The sequence below is a fragment of the Periplaneta americana genome, unplaced genomic scaffold, assembly GCF_040183065.1.
Source record: "Periplaneta americana isolate PAMFEO1 unplaced genomic scaffold, P.americana_PAMFEO1_priV1 scaffold_22, whole genome shotgun sequence".
In the NCBI taxonomy this organism is placed as follows: Eukaryota; Metazoa; Arthropoda; class Insecta; order Blattodea; family Blattidae; genus Periplaneta; species Periplaneta americana.
The window spans coordinates 3,094,793-3,112,895 of NW_027185503.1; the positions used below are offsets into that span (position 1 = coordinate 3,094,793).

Consider the following 18,103-nt stretch of genomic DNA (forward strand, 5'->3'; position numbering starts at 1 on the left):
TTGAAAAAGGAAATAAATATTACTTTATCCGAGGATATTATATCAGATTTATTTTAAGTGGCCCATTGATAGCAACCTTACCCTATGTCTGAGAAAAGTAAAATTGATTCCATTGGCTGATGTTTCGAAAAAGTTAAAGTGGTATATGCTTAGTACATCACCCTACTTCTTAGGAAAGCCATACTGTATTTTTGGTCCAAGGAAAGTACTCATAATTTATGGAAAGACTCAATCCTGCCACTTTTTGCAACAACATATTGTATTTTCCCTGGACCAAAGATACAATATGGCGTTGCTAGATGTGGCAGTGATATGCTGAACATGTTAAATTAACTTGGTGTAACAGGTGTGGTATAAGTGTGTATGCAGATGCATCTTGGGATAGAATAGTATTTCCTTATGTGGAGCACAGGGCTACAACAAACAAACACCACATTATCTTATTCCTGGCTGGTGCATTTTTGCACAATCCAAACAATATGTTGGTGTGAGCAGATATTGAAAGTTAGTTAGATGGTGTTGTTCTGTGGATTTCTCACACTTTATCTGCCGTTATTGTGTTGGAGATACGAACGTTGGGAGAAAGTAAAAAAGATTTTGCGGATGCATAGAACAGCACTTGACTCCTGCTGCCTCATTTCCAGGAAACATTTATTTATTTATTTATTTATTTATTTATTTATTTATTTATTTATTTATTTACTCTGGTGGAATTAAGGCCATCAGGCCTTCTCTTCCACACCACCAGAAATACAATACAACTACAAGAAAATTATACATCAATGCAATTAATCTACAGTAATGTTTCTGAGTAAAGAACACACAAACACATGTATTTCCTGCTTCTATTGTTTTTATTTAATTTGTGTATATAGTATAATGCTGTATATTATACTGTATTTGTGCATATAATAGTATAGTAGGTAGGACAATGTATGTGATATGATGTGTCTGTAGTGAGGCAACCCTCTGCTGCAGTGCGCACAGATGAAGTGTCAGAAATCTACTCCCCTTCTTTGTGACGCGAGACAGCATTTTAAATTATGCACATAATTTTGTTATACAAGAGAATGTTGAATTGCAGTTTTCCTTTATTTGTAGCTCTTTATTATTACGTCATTTAATATTTTTAAATTTGCGATTATTAGCAGAGAGAACCAGTTGTTAAAAAATTAGAATGACATCACTGGATATATCAATGGATTTGCACATACGATTACTGGAATTGTGATGTGTTAACCTTACGACTAGAGATTTCAACGTTGACTGAGAAGCTGAACAAGCATGTACATAAGCGAAAATTTTAATACTATAATTTCAAGTTATCATAATACATACTTATTATTAGGAATTTTATACAATACAGGTCATTATGCAATGCAGAAAGAAAGAAGGGCTGACTATTATTTGGAAATAGGCCTATGTAGATAACTTAACGTGGAACGACCTCAAGTGAAGTATTCATATCATGAAATAATGTTATCCCTCTGATGCATGACTGTTTTTCCCCCCTTTTAATGCATGACATGGGCCTAGGAGGCCCACACTTACTTTCAATGTGAAATACGGTGTTAATTTGAATTGTAATGTAAAATACCATGTTAATTTGAATTAATATGTTTATTTATTTAAATTATACAAAATGGTAACTAATATTGCATATAAATGTTAAATTTTATTCTTTTAATTATAAATATAAACTAGTCAATTTTCAATTTGTAGCCGTGGAGAATTAAATATAAACACTCACATGTTAGATTCTCTTTTCATTTTACTTCTAACCTGTTGTCAATATTTTAACTGTTTACATTCACAGCATACTACGAGGTGAATCCAGGAAGTAAGTTCCAATGGCCGGTAAAGGAAAAAAGCATCAATAAGTAAGAAATATTTATTGCACTATTTACAGATTCACTGGCTACTTCTGAACATAGTCACTACAGTCATTGAGGCGTTTATCATACCAGTGCACCATCATTTGTATGTCCTTGTCATAGGAGTCTGCCACTAACCTATAGAGTTATGAAGCCACTGCCATCAGTACCTCAACGTCGTTGTGGAAACGTTTTCCAGCCAGAATGCGCTTCATAAGACAGAAGGGATGAAAGTCATTTGGCGCAATGTCAGGGTGGATAGTCGAAGATCTCTCATTCAAACTGAAGCAACAGATTGTGTGTGGCATTGACTGTATGTGGTCTTGCGTTGTCATGCAAAAGTACGTCTCTTGTTCTGGATTGTCCTCCTCAGATTTGCAATGTCTGAAAATACCGCTCAGCATTAACTGTCTCTCCTCGCGATAAAAATTTGCATGTGACGTCACCATGTCGATCCCAGAAGACAGTGCACATGATTTTTGACAGATTGCCTGCTTCAATTTGGTCCTCACAGGTGAACCACTATGCCGCCATTGCACGGATTGTTGTTTTTTTCTGCTGTGGCACACAACACTCAAGTTTCATCCCCAGTGACAACACTGTCGAGAAACTCATCATCTTTCTCTGCATACCGCTGGAGGAATGGCAATGCTGCAGCCAGACTTTACGTTTTGTGTTCATCTGTCAGCTGTTTTGGCAACTATCTTGCACACACTTTCCGAAACCAAACCACCGGGAGTCGATTTCGTCCAGCAGTGAGTGAGACATCTGGAGGAATTGACCAGAGAGTTCCGAAATTGTGAAGTGCCGGTTCTGCAAAACTGCTTGCCGCACACTTTCCAACAGTTTTGGCGTCGCCAGGGATGGTCAGCCACTACGGTCTTCGTCATGCACATTGGTTCAGCCTTCAGTGAATTGCCTGCACCATGTCTGACCGTACTCTCGCTCATAATGTCGCGTTCATACACATTGCACAATTGGCTGTGGATCTCTGCTGGAGATTGCTTCTAAGCATGCAGAAATCGGATAACTGCACCAATCTCGAAGTTGGCGGGAGACAATATCAGTGCAGCCATTTTCTCTTAGCGTTGCGCAATAACTACTACCATAATAATACTGGAAGTGCACTGAATTATTCCCACATATCCTAGCTCTACTGCTACGCATGCACATTCTCTTCCAACTAGCCATGCCAACTCTGTACGCAATTGGAACTTACTTCCTGGATGAATCTCGTATCGTACTATGCTCACTGCGCACATTTCTTTGGCATGTCTATCCTCCTCCCAGTATATATATTATTGCATCGAAAGCGTATGCATTTTTCGCATCACAGATCCAGAAAATTTTTGTTCCATATTTTACGAGCTTGTTTGGCATGTACTGTAAAAATGGGCAGCGCCATCTGAAAGGAATTAGCTATTTATCTACGGTCGTGCACTCACTGGGCACATACTTCTTGCAATTCTCGATGAAAATGCTTCATACAAACGAAAGACATCCAAACTCTGTGCTTGAAGTCTTTTATCCCAAGTCCTCTTGTTATCAAAACGCAATGCTTTACGAATTGTCTCAAAAGATTTTCTGATATGCATCCTCTGTAGTGGGGATTGCTATTAGAAGCGGAAAATAATTCTCGCATTTCTTCTTTAGAATTATTCACTACACCAGCTAACACAAGCATTCCAATATATGCCTCCAACTCTTGTTGAGGTAATATTTACGTTTGGTAGGTTTTCCACTCATTTCACAGTGTAATTTACTTCACTCCCGAGGACACCAGGATGATCAAAACAGTGTCAGATGAAGTTTCTGCAGAAATATTATATAAATGTATTTAAATAATCTTTTAAGGGAGCTTAGAAGTTTCTCAGAAGTTAATAATTAATACAGGTCTCAGAGACCCATGCTATGTAACAACAGGGTACTAGTAAAAAACTAGCAATATACAGACAACCTTCAGCCTGAAAAAAATGTCATTTTAGCTATTAAATCATAATTATATTTGTCGACTTGTCACAAGGAGGCAGTCGTTTAGCATGCAGAATTACAAAGCTATAGCTGATTGATTTCGTGACCGGGCCTTTCAGACCCATGTTATGCATCAGAGGGTTAATTATTCTCTCTATTTACAATCCCCTAGTTACTTTCTTCTCACTATGTATAGGAGGTAACTCGGACATCAAGTTCTACCTTGTTGACCCCAAAACGCCTTCATTGCATGTAAAGACGACACCTTCACACTTACAACTCTGCTCAAAAACATGACGGCTTTCCCTCACATTCTTCACTACGAGCAAGAAATAAACACTTAGCTCAGTTGCCAATTCTTGAAGTCATTGTCATATTTATTTCTACCATGCGCCTAAGAGCTGAGGAGAAAATGGGAGTTTATGAGGGTTTACCAATTCTAGGAAAAAAGGCCGTCATGTTTTGGAGCATGGCATGCCCTCACCATTATTACAATCTAAAAAGCGCCCACATTCCAGTACAGTGTCCTGAAATTTTCGCATGGTTTACATTGTGTGAATACTGGGTGAAGAACTTTTAATTGCACAACTGAACAACACTGCACAACACAGCATGTCTTAGTAGTCTACTGTAGTGTAACGTTTATTGTTATAATTACAACTAACAAACAATAAAATTACAAAAATTGGATAAGCAATAAAAAAATCGAGCGAGTCGGGTCAAATGGTAGTCTTTGAGCCTCGTATTTGGAAGGTACTGGGTTCAAACCCCTTGGTCAGCCAATCTGGTTGAGGTTTTTTATGGTTTCACTCAATCACAAAGGCACATGCTGGATTGGAAATTTACATACCAAGATTCATGATCTCCTTAATCACCAATATCATAAACATTAAAACAAAATCTAAATCAGTTACATGAACATAAGCCATCTATAACACACAATAAAAACAGAGTCAGAACAAAAGTCCACGACCTATTGATATAGCCTACACACGTGATATGACCACAGATGTTAAAGTGTGGGATTTTTAGGTGAGGTTGGACAAATTTAATTTCAGGTAAAATTAATAATAGGACCTCAGAATGGCTTGAAATTAACATAGAAGTAAAACAGCAGTCTCTCCCTCCTGTTTATAATGCACTTGAATTACATTCTTCAGGAATTGAGACAAATGCGACATGGTCAGTTTCAGGTAAACAGAAATTTAAAAACAGTTTCATTGATATTTGCAGATAACCTACTTTTAATATCATCTGCAGAAAACTATTTACAATACTCAGTATATAATTTAAACATCATTGCAAAAAATATATAACATGGAAATAAATACAGGAAGGCCTTCTGGTGAAAATAACCTGTCCCTAGTAAAATATGTGTAGATGGCAAAATTTTAGAATGAGTTAATGATTTTACATATCTTGGCTACAAATTAATATTTGATCATTATTTGGATATAATAAGCAAAATTGTAAAGTACTCCAAAACTATGAAATAATAAACAGGATAATGAAACCTTCCCTGGTACAGAAAAGCACTAGAATACACCTTTAACAAACGTTGTATTCTGTTATGGTAGTGAGGCATGGACTTTAAGGTGGATGGATGAATGCATGAGATTTATGCAAAGAACAGCATGATATACAAAATGAGATCATAAATGCAAAGACAAAGTAATGGAAGAACTCGGTCTGGAATCAGTATTCTATTTCATACAGAAATATTAGAAGTGGATGAGCCATTTGCAATGTGTGAGATCCCACAGAATTCCAAAAGCTATGCTTCACTATCAACCCCATGGGAAAAGATCTGTGGGACATCCGAAAAAGAGTTGAGGAGAAAATTTCTGGTTATTATGAGATTGTAATAGTTGACATGGCCTAACACTTGTATAGATGATGATGATGATGATGATGATGATGATGATGATGATGATGATGATGATGATGATGATGATGATGTTGATGAAGTCAGGTAGGTAGAGGTGTTTGGGAATGCTTCTTGTGCAGCAGCAAAATGAAACAAAAGCATAGTGTGGTTTTGTTTTTTCCACACCCATACTGCATATGCAAGGAATTTCCCACCATCGATTACAGTTAAGGGAAAATTATTACATGCTGAAAATAAATTCTAAATATTATTGTTTTTACAAAATATACTAATTTGGGGCTTTATGCCACAAAATACTGGAATATGCTACATTGCATGCTCAATAGTCCATTATAGGGGAATGTCTTGTGGTATCGGACAGCAGCTGGTATCGGACAAACTCAGTTGCCAAACAGGTGCTGCCGTAAGCGGGAATAGGAAGTAACTAACAGGTCTGGCTGCATGCTGGAGTTATGTGTTCGCCACATTTAGTCCAGCTGTAGCGTTGTTTGTGTGTGGTTAATTCTTTTGTTGTTGGTGTTGTGTGTAGCCTTGCACAGAATTAAATTTGCCAGCAAGTTTCTGGAGTAAAAGTAAGTCGAGTTAGATTTTAAGCACACTGATTAAAACAACATATTTTACTCTATAAACTGTAGTGTTAAAATCCCTTGAACTTCAAAGCTGCTCCTGTCAGACATTTATTTGTTACTACGCGTCATTCAGGTGGTATCGGACAATAAAGTGGCGGGCAGTATCGGACAGTGAAGGTCGTGATCCATCCATTGATAATAATGGCTCTGTATTTTATTTCAGGAAAAAAAAAGTGAAAAATAAGAGGAAAATGGGAGGAAGAAAACATGGAACTGGCTGTACATAAAGTACGTAACAAAGAAATGACAATAAGAGAAGCAAGTGTTCGTTTTAATATACCCAGAAGTACTTTAGGAGATCGAATTAAAGCTCTTGAAGATGGTAAGGTAATCCCATTGAAATCATGTACGGCCAATAGTGGGACTTTTCAGAGAACTTTTACTGACGAGCAAGATGCCGACTTGTACAATCATATAAAGACACTAGACAGCTAGCTCATGCCACTAAATAAAAATGAGTTTTTAAAACTTGTGTACCAGCTTGCAGAGAAACTAAAAGTTGTTCATCGTTTCAATATGACAAAAATGATGACCGGGAAGGAATTTTATTACGAATTCATGAAGAAACATAAAGATCTGAGCTTAAGGATAGCAGAATCAACCAGTTTACAGAGAGCAGCAGGTTTCAATAGAGAGCAAACAGACAGAATTTTTGATCAGCTAAGTGATCTGATGGGGAAATATTCGTACAGTCCATCAAGAATATTCAATGCAGATGAGACTGGTGTGTCTTGTGTCCACACCAATCAGCTCAAAGTTTTGTCACTCAAAGGAAAAAAACAAGTGGGAAAACTAACATCTGGAGAGAGGGGTAAGAATGTTACTGTCCTTTCAATAAATGCTTCTGGTGATCAGTACAGTCCACCATTGTTTATCTTTCCACGCGTGAGAGTTGATAATGACTTAACAAAAGATGCACCAGTGGGAAGTGTTTTTGATGGCCAGCCAAGTGGGTGGATCACGAAAGAAGGCTTCCTCAAATGGATGAAAAGTTTTGTAGACAAAGTGAATCCATGCGAAAAAAGCCCTGTTCTTTTGATTGTGGATGGGCATGCCAGCCATAAGGATCTGGATGTGGTTTTGTACGCAAAAAAGCATCATGCTCACATGCTTAGCCTACCACCCCATACTACCTACAAATTGCAACCACTTGATAGAGTTGTGATGAAACCTTTCAAGAATGCTTATAATGAAGCATGCTCTTTATGGATGAGAAAATATCCTCATCTGAAAATTGGTCTCAAGGACATATTTCGCAAGGTTCGAATCTCTCCCAATATTCTTTTTTTAATTACAAATTTGCCTTCATATGTGTCTCGCAAAGCTATAATTATGTGGTGATATCTCTTAGAATATGCCCAAACTCTAATAAATAATAAACCTCCCTCTCTCTTTCAAGCAATACTGCTATCTGTTAATACAATGGAAAATGATATCCAGAAGGAACACTTTTCTTCCAGCAGGATAATCATCCGATACACACCGCCAACCAGATTCAAAGATGGTTTACGAGGAGACGTGATGTCGACCCAGTCGACTGGCCTCCAAATTCACCAGATATGAATCCGATTCAAAATTTGTGGGCTGCAGTCAAAAGGATCCTACGCTCTAATTCGGCAGAACAACCACCCGTTCGGACACCTGAGGAATTGTGGGACAGAGTTCTAGATGCATGGGAGGAGATGGCCAAGAATTTAGACCTGTTCTATATATAATCTTGTGGACTCCATGCCGCACAGAATGAGGGCAGTTGTTGACGCAGGTGGTTTGCGGACGAGATACTAGTCCCCACCACAGTCCTTGTTTTGTTAATATATTTAAAAATTGTTTGTTTTTGTTAATTTAATTATTTATTTGTGTTTTATATGCGTCCGTTTTTTTAGGATGTGAAACAAGTATTTTTGTTTATACAGGCCAGGTCTCACCTATTAATAGCCCACAGGTGATGGGCAATAATATTTTTACAAGGCAGGCATAATGAAGTTCGTTAACAAATACCATTTCACATTTAAACTAATAAATTAAGTAAAAATTAAAATAAAAAATAGTAATTTTACTGTACTGGGAGGAGAACTCGCAACCTCTGGTACGGATGTCAGACTTCTTACCACTGGACTACACACTGCTCATAAGGTTTACTACATTATAGACGGACGACTTTCAATGAAGAGATACCACAGCAATGCCTTGCAGTGGGTTACGTTTACACGAGTGAACCGTGCGATAGAACTTAGCATTTCTATCGACCAAGAGTCGGCCCATTTTTTTTTTTTTTTTTTTTTTGCCGCTAAGTGTACAATAATGAAAATTGATATGTGTAAAACACTGTCCTTCTGCTATATGAAAAAATATTTTTACGATTAAAAAACAAATATTTATATGCTTTTTCAAAATTTAAAGTTCACTGTGCTGTGATGTAGCGTTTCCTTCATAACTCATAAACTTGTTAACTTTTTTCATATTCTCTCTCTTTTATTTTATTGCTGAAACTCATGTTTACAATACCATGCTCTATCAACTACATTCCTTAATAAACAATATTTTTATTTTGTGTTAATTATTGACCATTTTTAAAATGAATTTATTTTTTATCAGATAATCTATCAAAGGGAGAGAAGTTATTTCGCATCATATTGTAGAAATGACATGCATAAATACACACAACAAATTTCATCACAGAATGTTAGAATACTTTTTGAGTTGCGAGGGAAAAGCTTCATCACTGCACATTGAACTTTGAATTTTGAAAAAAAAAAATATATCTATATAAATAATTTTTTTAAATCGTAAAAACATATTTATCATATAGCAGAAGGACAGTGTTTTACACATACTAATTTTCATTATTGTACAAGATACATTAATGGAGGAAAAAAAAAGTTGAATATTTCCAAAATTTTACTCCTTTAAGCTGTACTTAATAACCTCTTAAACCAAATCATGCTGGAATTGAGTTCTGTGCTTATTTACCGTAGTGTTAGTGGACTAGTAGCTACATCGACGAACACAGAGCTTTCCCATCCACTGAAGGGCACATGCATCCGTGGACGACAAATACCTATGAAGGTTTCCATGCTACATTCATTGCTAGCTTTTATCACTTCCATCCACATATCTTCCAATTTATCTAAATTATAACAGAATGTCAAGTTTATGAGTATATAAAAATGAGAAGTATCAGGACATCAAGTAAGATAAGAAAAAATGCCCTAACTGACGGGAGAATTAATGTAGCCTACGAAATGGCAGCAGTGCAAAAAAAAAAAACCAAATAACCCATATGAATTCGTAAAGCTCGCTTCACATAAAACAAGCCAAAAAATACGAGATGCTGGAACAATATTCGCATCCACGACAAGATACTGTATATAAAGGAGACACAGCTGTTTGTTAAAGTTACGATTCAGATTAATTAAAAATATAACATAAAACTTTAAACCTCAGAGCAAATACACGTGTGTAGTTCAAAGCGTCATGCCTTGGGCTAGAGATACAGAAAGGGCTCTGGTTCGAGTCCTCATAGGGGAAGAATTCTTCTCTTGAAATTTCTGCCAGTACGTCACCGATGTCTATCCAGTTTGGGGAGTAAGATTGGTAGCGAAATCCAGACGTAACAGCTAGGGGAGATGATCGTGCCAACCACACGCTACCCTCGTACTGGTTAGATGATCGTTAACCTCTGCTGAGGCATTGGATGTGAAGCCAGCAGTTAGCTGGTGGCTCTTGATCCCTCACGAGTTGTTAGTAGCAAAGGCAACACAATTTTCAACCACGCCAATATACAATGCGGCCAAGGGACCAGTCGTATCGGAATCAGGTCGCTGCTGTAGGTTTGAAGTCACTCGCCATTAACTCACGACTTCCTCTCTTCTGCAGTGACATGATAATCTCCTAGATTTATAAACGATCGCATAACTTTCGTATTTGATTGTTTAATGTTACGTTTTCCTTTCAGTATTATTATTATTATTATTATTATTATTATTATTATTATTATTATTATTATTATTATCATTAGAGTGTTAGTTGGGAGGCCGGAGGGAAAAAGACCTTTGGGGAGGTCGAAACGTAGATGGAGGATAATATTAAAATGGATTTGAGGGAGGTGGGATATGATGATAGAGAATGGATTAATCTTGCACAGGATAGGGACCGATGGCGGGCTTATGTGAGGGCGGCAATGAACCTGCGGGTTTCTTAAAAGTCATTTGTAATAATTATTATTATTAAGTATAGGTCTACCCCGTCCTGCGCCGTGGCATCGCGGTCTAAGGCATCCCGCCTAGACTCTCGTTACGGAATGCGCGCTGGTTTGAGTCCTCATGGGGGAAGAAATTTTCTCATGAAATTTCGGCCAGTGTACGGGACCGGTGCCCACCCAGCATCGTGATGCACTTGGGGAGCTACGATAGGTAGCGAAATCTGGTTGCAAATACCAGCTATAACGGCTGGGGAATCATCGTGCTAACCACACAATACCTCTATTCTTGTTGGATGATCATCCACCTCTGCTTCGGCATGTGGGCGAGAAGCCAGCAGCCGGCTGGTCGGTCTAGGCCCTTCACGGGCTGTAGCACCATGGATTATTATTATTATTATTATTATTATTATTATTATTATTATTATTATAGGCCTACCCCACTAAATTCCCATCTCCAGCATTTCATGTCTCGTAGGTTGGCAGGTCTGATATTATATGAGCTCTTTGATTGCCAAGAATGACGTAAGACATTTAGTTCAGTATTTTACCGATACTGTTGAACGCTTGGTTGCACAGTACTGATGTGGTTGTTTCCAGAACTTAATACCATCAGTTCTAAGTCTGTAGAAGTGTCAAAGAATGATTTGTTACTTTAATTTCTCATGAAACTTCTGCCGGTTTCTATGAAAAGCAAGTTACACGCCTTGGTTTATAAAATGATAATGTATAACTTAGCTGTTTTGTTCAATTTACAGATGTGAATTAGACCCAGTCCGTCGCTGTGGCTATATGGCTAGGTTATTCACTTTCCAATCAAGCGGTCCGTGGTTCCATTCCCAGCATGTGCAATGGGAGAGATGTATTTTCTGCCACGGGACTGGGTGTTTGCCCCATGTCATGTAGTGTCCTCAGATGGATCTGCACCGTGCTGACCACACGACCAGAGAGGCCTGCAATGTGTGCCTCTCAAGTGATGGTCAAAAGGTATAGGCTCACCCAGTACTCGTACTTTCCCACTATTACAAATTCCGCCGTCTCTATGTAGATAGCCTTGCAATTGATAACAACGTTGTTAAACAATCGACTGTAGACCTCAATAAAACCACTGCTTTATTGTTGTCCGTAACTGTGCACATTACACAATTCCAAGAGTTTCCAATACGGGCATTTCGCTAACTTTTTTTATGTATTTAGTAGCCTGTAGCGAATGTTTCAGCATCTCTTGTATAAACGTTGTATTATTGGAGTTTCCGGACACAGTTGTACGCTTGTAACGTGAGACAAGGCCACCTGTTGTTCGGACGACTTTGCCATGCACTGCAAACATCATATGTGCTAATAATATGAGACTCTGCACGTAACAAATGCACGTGTCTGAAGCCGATCCTATGGACACCAGGACAAAGACATTAATAACACTGAACAACAAATTTTTACTTTTTGTCTTGCTCCGAAATAAAAACAGGTGAATATTGCTAATATCTATGCCCTAAATCTGAATTTAAAATCCAAATTGTCTCATCACGTACCACTTTCCGGGAAAAAGAATTGAAATTTTTATTAAAAACCTTTTTTTTTTTTTTAATTTTTCACTGCTACTGATAAAACTACCAAATCTCAGAACCTTATTCCTTTGCTGTGGTCGTGCCAGAGAATCAGTCCCATTCCGAGGTTTATTTGAAGGTTTCGTAATAAGCTGTTTTTTACGGTGATGGGTTGTTAGCCCTTCGCCCAACCCCCAAGCTGGAGGACCACCCCTCATCGGCTGTCCGCGACTGCTTATTCAATATATTCACAGCTACCCTGCATATCTGGAGGCCGTCTCCTCTATGTGCAACCTGAGGATGCGCCATGCCGTGGTGATAGGGACCCACAATACATACTGTCAAAAATCTGAAAGTTAGAATTTATAAAACAGTTATATTACCGGTTGTTCTTTATGATTGTGAAACTTGGATTCTCACTTTGAGAGAGGAACATAGGTTAAGGGGATGCGCTACTGAATTTTCTAATTTCTACATTATAAGAGATAATGTATTGAAATTTTAACAGCATATTATGATCATGATTATGAATTAATCAGGAAAATTTCAATGATCTAAGTCAAGAAATAACCCTTTTAAAAATAAAATTTGAAAATAACGCGTTTATTTTTGGAAACCGTTTTTTGGAACCTAAAACAAGAGTTTTCTATGTTTTTTATAGTGCATATTATAGCTGAAACACAGGTTGTGGTAATGGAGCATTGGAATTTAGCCTATGAAGGGTATTTCTTCAAAAACTGTCATTTTTCAGTAGCGCATCCCCTTAAGAGTGTTTGAGAATAAGGTGCTTAGGAAAACATTTGGGGCTAAAAGGGATGAAGTTAGAGGAGAATGGAGAAAGTTACACAACGCAGAACTGCACGCATTGTATTCTTCACTTGACATAATTAGGAACATTAAATCCAGACGTTTGAGATGGGCAGGGCATGTAGCACGTATGGGCGAATCCAGAAATGCATATAGAGTGGAATCTAAAACAAGACCTTTGGGGAGGCCGAGACATAGGTGGGAAGATAATATTAAAATGGATTTGAGGGAGGTGGGGTATGATGATAGAGACTGGATTAATCTTGCACAGGATAGGGACCAATGGCGGGCTTATGTGAGGGTGGCAATGAACCTTCGGGTTCCTTAAAAGCCAGTAAGTAAGTAAGTACTGATAAAAGTATAGCACACTAGGGATTCAAAATGCCTCATAATACATACTGAAAAAATGTGTACTGAATACAAAAATGATGTTACATAGTTTAAAATACAAAAAAACACAATAATAAAAATATTTTATACGTACAATGACAAAAATCTCAGAATTTGAACTTAGGTTTTAAAAGGTTTTTCTGGATGACTTCACTTTATAACTAGACCCGGGACTGTCTTTTACAAAGAATCAACAGTAGTCTGCAAGCATGCTGGATGATGTTCTTTCTTTATATAGCCTTTCCCTTTCAGATATTTCTTGGGGAAATCTTTCCCTGTGCTCATTGTTTACCGTTCCAAGTTTAGGAGGAAAGAAATCCAAATGAGAATGTTGTTGTTGTTGTCTAATGCCTTGCATTTGGCAATGAAGCCATTAGGAGTCGTGCTTTCCAATACTTTTGAACTGTAGTTTCTTCTGATCTTAATGCTTCACAGGTCTTCAAGTGGTCTTCATTCATTTCTGCTGGATCGTTACACAGGACACATATGGGTGAAGCTGAGATACCTATTCTGTAGAGATGACTTGCTAGACAGTCATGATTTGTCAATAGTCTGAAGGCTGCAACTGCTGTTTTCCTTGGTCTCTGGGGGATTATATCTGGGTTGGAAAGTAGTGTAATCCATTTTTTGTCTTTAGCATTTGATTCTATTTCTTGTAGGTATGAATGAGAAAATTTTGTAGTGATCAAGCATTTTATTGAGGAATATGAGAAATTAAATTTAGATTTTTGTTTTATTGTTGTGCCTTTCTTGGCAAGTGTGTCTGCGGTTTCATTCCCCATGACTCCACAGTGTATGTATGTATGTATGTATGTATGTATGTATGTATTTACACTGCAAGTGGGCAAGCACCCGGTGGCAGTGGGGTATACACAATATAAACAATACACAATAAAATTTACAGTGCACAATACAATTTTACAATACATATACAATTTTATACTGGAATCCATTGGAGACGGACAATCTTATTAACTTTTTGGAGTTGTGTTAACATTTTGTAGCATTCTCTTATTTTTGTTGACTTCTTTGTGGCATTGGAACATATTCCCTGAATTGCAGCTTTAGAATCTGAAAGAATTACTGTCTTGTTATATTTATTTAAGGGAAGATCTAATAATTGTCGGAGAGCAATGTGTATAGCCTCTATTTCACCATCATAATATGTTGTGTCTCTGCCAACAGAATGATAAAAGGAAAAAATGTGTACATGTAACTCCAGCTTCAGTAAGTTTTTCTGTGGTAAATGTGAGAATGTAAAAAGTGTATTTTGAGAGAAATCTTACACCCCATTTTGTCATATGCACTTGCATGGTTTCCACAAGTTTGATACAGTTGTCTGCCCTAGAATTTCCAAGGAAATTTGAGCAAACATCTTTGAAAGCGCGTCATGCCATTTTTTTTCTGTAATGGAAAGTTTCTCCTCAAACAAAGAGTCAGTCATAACTTTGTCAATTTGTGGACCGATGAAAATGCCCTCTTTTAATTTCCCTTCACTCAAGCTGGTAAACGTTTCTTTTAAATATTGAAAACCACACCCATGTGTGTTCATTGCGTAGACCACACTTTGAAGTGTTATGAAATTTACTGAATAGAAGGGACCAATATCTGTTTATTTTTGTGGTGTTTGGGTAAACGGAGATAAGTCATAAAAATGAGTTCGGAGATAAATGAAAATTAAACTTGGAACCCTTATTACAAATAATTTTCTACACAAATAAAACACAACAACTGCTAGTATTCTTTGATTTTTGCACACCCACTTGTATAATTTAACCTGTGTGTGAACAAAATTCCACCTGGACAAAAAGAATGACTTATACCCCTTTACCCGAACACCGCAGATTTATTAGATGTACAAAATAACATGCCAACAACCATAATAAATCGTAAATAGGTCATAAACTCATAAAATGCATTTGCTTTTGTTTCGCTTTACAACCCCAACCTGCGCTAGATGTTTCCTGGGGGAACGCTTATCGAAAAGTGAAATCATAGTATATCTTAAAACCCTTACGTGATACGAAGAAAAGACATGCATTTTCGGATTCAGCGCACATCAAACCATAAGGGACACACATTGTTTTAAGTCGGAGAAAAGTTCTTGTTGTTCCGTGTAATTAGTTCCCTGTCTGGAAGCACACCTGTTACATATTTTCGAAGTTCTAATTGAAAATTTGCTGTTTTTCTAAACACAAGAAGAAAATATGATATTTGAAGCAATTGAAAAACTAAGAAGAATAACACGCAATCTAACCTCAATATAATCTCTCCTACAGGAAGACTGAAGTGAACTGCCGATCATGCTGGAGACGGATTGCCGCGTGTTGTATGGTCTTCGTGCCAGTCGCGCGCCGCCCTGTCGACCTACATTATGTAGGTGAACGCTCTACAGTATACTATAACGAATGTAATAATCAGGCTTCGGCCTAGGTACACACAGTAACCAGTATGAGGTTTAGAGTACAGGGAGTATAAATGACGTCATGACCCGAGTGCAGTCACTGTAACAGCACAGGTGGGTCCGTAATGTGCATTACCGTTGTGTGTAGGCCTATTGCTGCTTGGCTGCGGTACGTGAAACAGGCTTCGGCGTAGAAACGCCTGATTGAAGGTTACAACTCACGTTAATACTTTAATGGTAGAGATTTATTGTCTACACTAGGAATGTACTGTATATACTGCATCTGTACAGAGTGAAATATATTTTGTGCCGTAATGTGACTGACTGTTTACATGTTGAGACACGAAGTAACGGCGCGCTCCATCACCCACGCCACTCGACCAACGCAACATTATAGTTCGTGCGTTCTGAACTTCATGCGTTCCTGTGCCCAGGACCGAAGTCTGGTAATAATTTAATGAACAAAAAATCAGAATATTTTTTCAGTCCTACATAAAAATTGAATTTGTTAGTATAATTATCAGGGAGCGAAACTTGTTGCCCGATGAAACAAGTTAACTGTTCCTTGACTATAGATACGGGTTTGTTTACATGCGCGTAAAAGTAGTCATGTTCAGCTGTGAAGAGGGATAGGCAGAGACAACAGATTTCTGCATAATGACATGAAGCGTAGATTGAATATCGTAATTTCTAATAATGTAGGGGAGTTGGTAGACAAATTAATTAACCATTTTAGCTTGACTTAAGACTGAAATATAATAATTATTTAAACATGTGCTTCAGAAAATTGAAAAATCTGAGTTACATTATTCATATTTATTGTTTGTAAATTTAAATGACTTATTCAACACAGCAAATATTGTACAGATAAATGCTAATAATGTTAATGCACTCACAGAAAGGGTTAAAACAACGAGTTACTTCAAGGATATAAAAAGTAGGCCTACTGATTGCGGTGTAACATTTCTTACTTTGAAAGAAATATTTCTGAAACAATCATCCAATACTTTGTTACAGTTGACGTGATTGAGGCATTACGAGCTCTCATGTTGAATTACTATGAATTTACATTGCTATGTTGAAACGTATCTAGGTTCCTTGTGAATCTGTTCAATAAATTGACGTATGAAATCTTTTTTATCATTATTTTGACGCCTAATGGGTAATAAAGGGTTATTTTTTCACGTAAGCAATCTCTTACTCTTTATACGAAATTATTGCGATTACATCTTACAACTAATTAGAGATAAAACGCAAAATATACTATTTTTATCACGATTTTTTTTCTAAATTAATACGGAATTCTGTGGTCTCTAGCCTATATTGTAAGTTACTCGTCGCAATTGATAAAGCGTCGTAAAGTAACGAATTTTAAAAAAGTTACTCGTAGACTGCAACACAAAGCAAGTAAATAGCGAACAACTAAGGCACAGTAGTTCAACGGGGCACGACCCACGCCGCTTTCTTTGTACACAGTAGAGGAACTTTAGAACATAGTTAACCTAAAACCACCCGCCTCTTTTCCATCGGGCACTAAGTTTCGCTTCCTGATATAATTAGTGGCAATAATGTGTTTGTGGCGCTATCAACGCTAAATAACGTAAGCTGATAGCAATGAGAAAGGAGAGCATTTGATGTGTGTCATCTGTGAGTTTGAAAAAAATAAACTCATTTATAAGATAGGAACAGATGCATTATAGGGGCCACCCATCACACATTATATGCAAAAAAAAAAAAAAAAAGGTCAGCGTAAGAAGGCTAATGGTTCGATTAGCGTTTTTAGCATTCGATATTCGAAAGCATTAAATGCTATCAAATTAAAAATTAAATAAAAAAATTTATACAGTTTGTTACTACTGATGTGATTTTAGTTAGTTTGTATTATATTTTTGGTCCAGGGAAAATATATTTTACTATTAGTGCCGTTATTTCCACTTTGAAGTAGGCTACAAGTCAACAATATAAAACTGACTGTTAATTTAGAAGTTGGCAACATATTTTATGTCGATTATAACAACAATACATATCGATAGTAGCATTCATACCATTCAACCAATAAGGAGATTGGCCCCTATAATGCATCTGTTAAGGTATTTGTAATGAGTTTAATTTGGTAGGCTATCAGTAATGCTCTAAGCATCAGTCGTTTTCCTGGCGTATGGCGGTGGAACCTTGATGTTGGAGAAGATTACTTCTGAGCACTGCAACAGCGTGACTATTCGAAAATGTATATTTTTTTACTTTAATTCAAGTGTTGCCATTAATTTTCGAATGACACATGTACGTAGAAATTTTGCATGTGAATATCAATTTCATGGAAGGTTGTCGGGAATATGTGAATGCAGACAGATACTACAACTCCTATAACACAGGTTATGAAATAAAAGTATAATTA

The 18,103-nt window shown here is 37.2% G+C and overlaps 1 protein-coding gene across 1 annotated transcript in view; it reads left to right on the forward strand.

Moving 5' to 3' along the window:
• Nucleotides 1-18,103, forward strand: part of LOC138693827 (uncharacterized) — a 43,558-nt gene that overhangs the window by 20,663 nt on the left and 4,792 nt on the right. The gene's annotated exons all lie outside the window — the stretch shown is intronic.